The sequence below is a fragment of the Capra hircus genome, chromosome 10 (genome assembly GCF_001704415.2).
Source record: "Capra hircus breed San Clemente chromosome 10, ASM170441v1, whole genome shotgun sequence".
Classification (NCBI taxonomy): Eukaryota; Metazoa; Chordata; class Mammalia; order Artiodactyla; family Bovidae; genus Capra; species Capra hircus.
The window spans coordinates 96,758,345-96,764,615 of NC_030817.1; the positions used below are offsets into that span (position 1 = coordinate 96,758,345).

General features: G+C 39.5%; 1 pseudogene; it reads right to left on the reverse strand.

The window, feature by feature from the left end:
• Nucleotides 3,652–5,544, reverse strand: LOC106502523 (annotated as a pseudogene).

A 6,271-nucleotide genomic window follows, 5' to 3' on the forward strand; every position in this document is an offset into this window, starting at 1 on the left:
TAATTAGTAAGACTTTCTATTAATATATAATACTGATAAATGGAATATTCCTGAAAGTCTGTCCATTTCATCTACATTCTCAAATTTATTAGCACAATATTATTCCTTCCTTTTTTAATTTTATGCCAGATCTGTACTGACATCCTGCTTTTCATTCCTAATACTGCTATATGTAGTATACAAATTTATACCACCGTGTATTACATAAGATATTTGTACTTCTTTCTTTTTAACTTGACCAATCTTACCAGAGGTTTATCACTTTTATTTTTTTTATTAATCCAAAGAGCTGGTATTTTTTTCTGTTTTTATTGGAATATAATTGACATGCAGCACCATATAAATTTAAGGTGTACAGCAGAATTTGACTTACATATATCGTGAAATGATTACCACAGTAATTTCAGTGAACACCCCTCATCTCATATAGATATATAATAAAAATTTTAAAAAAATTTTTGTGATGAGAATTCTTAATGAGTTCTTAATTCTCTTAGCAACTTTCATGTATAATATACAGCAATGTTAATTATATTGATAATGTACTTTACATCCTTAGTGCTTATTTATCTTACAACTGGTAGTTTATGCCTTTTGCCCACCTTCATTCAGTCCCCTCTTGCCCCTGAGAAGGACATCTCTGCCTCTGGTGACCACAGATCTGACCTCTTTCTATGAGGTGGTTTGGTTGCTGTCCTGCAGCACTGTGACCAATCCTGGCGCACAGCATAGTGATCCAGTATTTCTGTACATTGCAAAATGGTCATTATGATGAGTCTAGCTGCCCGCTCTCACCATACAAACATGTTTTGTTATTACTGAGTGTATTCCCCACACTGTACCCTTCATCCCAGAGACTCATTTATTTTGTATGGAAATGTGTACCCCATAATTTCTCTTACCTGTTTCATTCATCCCTCCATCCCTCTTCCCTCTGACAACCACCTGTTTATTACCTGTATCTATGCCTATTTCTGTTTCGTTTATTCATTTGTTTTTTGGATTCCACATATAAGTGAAATACAGTATTTGCCTTTCTCTGTTTGACTGACTTCTTTATCCTGTCTACCAGTTGTCACAAATCCATTGTCTTCCTTGGTATATATTTAATGTCTGTTTCATTGATTGCAGCTTTTTATGATTTTCTTGTTTTCTAGTTTGAGTTCAGGAAATATTAATAGTAAAGCCTCTTTTGCCATGGGGTGGCTACCAGTCTAGAGAAATAAGTTGAGAAGCAGAGTTGTATTTTCATCAACAAGAGTTGGAAAGACAAAGGTTGGGTTAGGTATCCACCAAAAGTGGTGAGACACCTATTGCTCTAGACTGGCGCCCAAGGGCGCTACCCTGGAGTGAGGGTACAAACTTCCTGAATTTGACAGGGTGAATTCTATCTATGTCTTAAGGTATTTATTGTGTTTCCTCATGTTTCAGCTTAAGTGGAAACACTGGTCCAAATGACCTGTTTTTTTTCATTTCCCACTTGTAGAAGTTCTAGGTTACAACTCAGTCATGAATAAGATATACAGTCTCTGTGCTTTCATTCTCTATTGCATGTCACCCTTGGGTGACTCAAGGAGTTCCAGATGATAACATCCTTTGGCCAGTGACTCATTTATTCATTAAGCAAATGTTTATTTAGTGCCAAATATGCTCGCTCTATCCTTTTTTCTAGTAATAGGGATTCAGTGATAAATAAGAACCTAGTGTTTTGTTTTAAGAAACAGAGTTTTTATAAGTCAGTGTTTATATGAGATTTTTTTTAACCTGAGGTGAATCCCTTAAAATTATTTGCAAGTTTTAACATATCTTTAGTCTTCTGAAGGGAGTTTATAGTGTTTGTCACATTTTTGGGAGTTCATGATTCACAAAGTTTTATTAAAGAATCACTGCTCTATAAGAGTAATTTTAGCTTTTTTATATTAGTGCAAAGGTTTAAATTCCAAGCCTAATTTGTAATTTATTCTGCATGGTGGGAATTGCAGAGCTGGATGCTGACTGACTTTAAATAAAGCTTTCTCTTATTTTATAGATGTTTGACTACCTACTGTGTGCTTGGCAGTGAGGATACTGAAGTAAATATGATAGTTTGTACCTACAAGGCACATGGACAAAGACCCCAAGCATAAAACTATAATATAAATCTTACCTAAAAACAATAGTTCTCAAATATTGGTGGTATAAGAATCACTTAGTCAACTTGTAAAAAAAACATCTTTCTCAGGTTCTTTCCCATGACTCTAAGACTTTGATTCAGTACACCTGGACTGAATCTTGGACACCTCCCCAAAATGCTGATGCAAGTGTTTTTAAAACACTTTGAGAAGTAGTAACATTTTGAGAAGTAGTAACAGTAAACAAGCAAAAAAAGTGAATGTGCTGTGCTCAATATGCCAGCAAATTTGGAAAACTCAGCAGTGGCCACAGGACTAGAAAAGGTCAGTTTTCATTCCAATCCCAAAGGCAATGCCAAAGAATGTTCAAACTACCATACAATTGCACTCATCTCACATGCTAGTAAAGTAATGCTCAAAATTTTCCAAGCCAGGCTTCAAGAGTACGTGAACCATGAACTTTTCAGATGTTCAAGTTGGATTTAGAAAAGGCAGAAGAACCAGAAATCAAATTGCCAACATCTGCTGGATCATTGGACAAGCAAGAGAGTGCCAGAAAAACATCTACTTCTGCTTTATTGACTATGCCAAAGCCTTTGACTATGTGGATCACAGCAAACTAAAATTGTTCAAGAGATGGGAATACCAGACCACCTGACCTGCCTCATGAGAAATCTGTATGCAGGTCAGGAAGCAACAGTTAGAACCAGACATGGAACAACAGACTGGTTCCAGATAGGGAAGGGAGTATGTCAAGGCAGTATATTGGCACCCTGCTTCTTTAACTTATATGCAGAGTACATCATGAGAAACGCTGGACTGGATGAAGTACTAGCTGGAATCAAGATTGCCGGGAGAAATATCAATAACCTCAGAAATGCAGATGACACCACCCTTATGGCAGAAAGTGAAGAACTAAAGAGCCTCTTGATGAAAGTGAAAGAGGAGAGTGAAAAAGTTGGCTTAAAACTCAACATTCAGAAAACGAAGATCATGGCATCTGGTCCCATCACGTCATGGCAAGTAGATGGTGAAACAGTGACAGACTTTATTTTCTTGGGCTCCAAAAACACTGCAGATGGTGACTACAGCCATGAAATTAAAAGATGCTTGCTTCTTGGAAGAAAAGTTATGACCTAGACAGCATGTTAAAAAGCAGAGGCATTACCTTGCCAACAAAGGTCTGTCTAGTCAAGGCTATGGTTTTTCCAGTGGTCATGTATGGATGTGAGCGTTGGACTATAAAGAAAGCTGAGCACCGAAAAATTGATGCTTTTGAACTGTGGTGTTGGAGAAGACTCTTGAGAGCCCCTTGGACTGCAAGGAGATCCAACCAGCCCATCCTAAAGGAAATCAGTCCTGAAAATTCTTTGGAAGGACTAATGCTGAAGCTGAAACGCCAATACTTTGGCCACCTGATGCAAAGAGCTGACTCATTGGAAAAGACCCTGATGCTGGGAAAGATTGAAGGCCAGAGAAGGAGACGACAGAGGTTGAGACAGTTGGATGGCATCACCGACTCAATGGACGTGAGTCTGAGTGAACTCTGGGAGTTGGTGATGAACAGGGAGGCCTGGCGTGCTGCAGTCCATGGGATGGTGAAGAGTTAGACACGACCGAGTGACCGAACTGAATTGAACCAAACAGTACACACTTTAGTAACACGATATGCCTGCTGCACTGTGTCCTGCATCCAATATAATTTATGTGTTCCTCTCAACACTGCTCTTTCCCACTTCACAGATTAAGAAACTGACACACAGAATGATTAAACTGACTTGCCAAAGGTCACACAGTTAGTGCTAGAACCAGGGTTCAAACACAGATATCTGCAGGGGCAGGCGTGTTTCTCCCTGTGTTCATGTAACCTTCCAGTCATGCAAAGGTAAGTGATGAGCTGACCTTGACCTTCAGTGGGTTCTCTCATCTCCAGAATCTCCCTGTAGATTTTTGGCTAGTCCACTGGTCTGTACACCTCACATGAGCCACGACTTCAGGCTACCACCTGTGAGCGTTCCCCATTTATGTCCTCCCAAGTTTGCAGTTTTTATGACAGCACACCAGGTGTGGACTTGACTGAGAGCAGTATTTGGGCTCCTGGCCTTGTTGGCCTCACAGTGGTAGCACTGTTGCCCCAACAAAGCTGAGGTGTGTACGAGGGTCGGGAGATGAGAACAGTTAGTTCCTGGCAAGAATGCCACAGATTCCAACCCAGAATTCAGCAGGATTTTTCAGTGAATAAATGATTATCAACTTGTTGCATTTGGTCAACTTCCGGAGCCCTTGAGTGATAGTTTTTGACTTTGGTCCAGTTTACATTTGTTTTGAGCGGAGAGAATTTGATGGTATCTTCGGAATCACTGGACGTGCCTCCTATCCATTTTGTCAGGTCTGGGATTTGATTTTACCCACATACAATGCCTGTTACTGTTTGATGGATTCTGGCAGAAGACACAACTCCTGGATCAGAAAAAAGGGTTTATCGCTCGTGACACAGCAAGCAGCACTACTTTCAGCGTGTATGCAACGGCCTGTGTCACACCTGAGGAGCACCGAGCTGAAGGGATCCACCACTCACAGCAGGCAGGAAGCCTGCTTGTCCTCTGTGGAGGACGACTGCCTCATATCTCATGCTTGCCCAGTGCACATGCTGCCCTGAGAAATGGCTCAGGTAAATGGTAGCCAGGATCTTGCATGTACTTATTAAGGCAGAGAGGAACACAAGAGATGCATGGGCAACTGCCTCCCCCAGTTTATTTCACCTAGTTGATAGGAACAAAGCTGTTAGTATCTTTCACATTTTAAATGTCTTAGGACCTGTGGTGATATTTCCTTTTTATTTCTAATACTGTTATCTCTATCTTCTGTTTATTTTTTTCCTACTTAGTTTTACCAGTGGCTTATTAATTTTATTAATCTTTTTCAAAGAACCACATTTTGCTCTTGTTGGTCCTCTGTTATTTTTTCCTGTTTCTTTAATTTCTGGCCTTATTTTTGTTTTTTCTGTCTTTTTATTTGGATTTCATTCCCTGGGTTTTTTTCTTCCCTGATTTTTTTTTTTTAAACCACACTTTTATTGATTTACTTAAGTTTAAATCCTTGAAGAGAACTGCATCACATAGATTCTGTGTCCAATGGCCTTTGTAAGAAGGTTGTTTTGGAATTTGGCAGGAGCCATGCCACTGTTTCCATGAGCGTGAGTTACCTTTTCCCAGATTACTCTGGTTTTATTAGGTTTCCCCCCAGGCATCAGTGTGTGTGTTCTTTGCTTTGTACACATAAGCACATCTCTTGCCTAGATAGAATTCAGTTCATTTCGAGCATATACACTTTCAATTTTCAAGACAGTTGTGTGTTCCCTCTGGCTCCGTAGACCCTGCTTATAGCCAGCAAAGATGGCCTTGGACCACAGCCTGCCAGACGTATTCGTCATTTTAAAAGTCGTGTTCCCAGCAGGCCCCCACAGGGCCCAAGATGGCGGGAAGAGAACAAACAGCTTGCTCCCTGATTGCCTGATGTGGTTGTGCAGATAAGTGACTCCCTGCTGTTTTCTGACGTGTGTTTAGGAACAGAAATTCCTCTCATATTTTATCTGCATCCTGCAAGTTTTGATATTTAGTATTTTTAGTCATATTCAAGTCAAAATACTTGATGAGTCATGTTGTGATGTTTTGATCCATGGTATATTTTTAAGTCTGCCTTTTAACTTCCAAACATACAGGAGCTTTTCTTGTTTTTCTTTTTGCTTTTGTTTTCCAGATTAGTGGTTAGTGTAGATACTCATTTTTTTTCAGTCTTTTGATTTGTTTTGATTTGGCTTTGTGGAGACTTTCTCAGTGGCCAAAAATATGATCTGATTTTGTTAATGTTCGGTATGTATCTGAAAAGAATATTCTGAAATTGCATTAAGTGCCATAATCTGTATATGTTAATGAAATCAAGTTCATTAATCATGTACAAATCATTTATGCCCTTACTGACTGAGGTGAGTCTGCTGGACATACGTAAGATATCCAGGGAAATGGCAGAGTAAGTGAAAGAGGACAGTGGATCAACATCCTGAAAACACCCACAAGGAATGACAAGGGTTTCAGGGGTGTGAAGCCACAGGAAAAACATCCTACATGTCAAAGAAGCCATCCCTTTACTGACGTAATTAG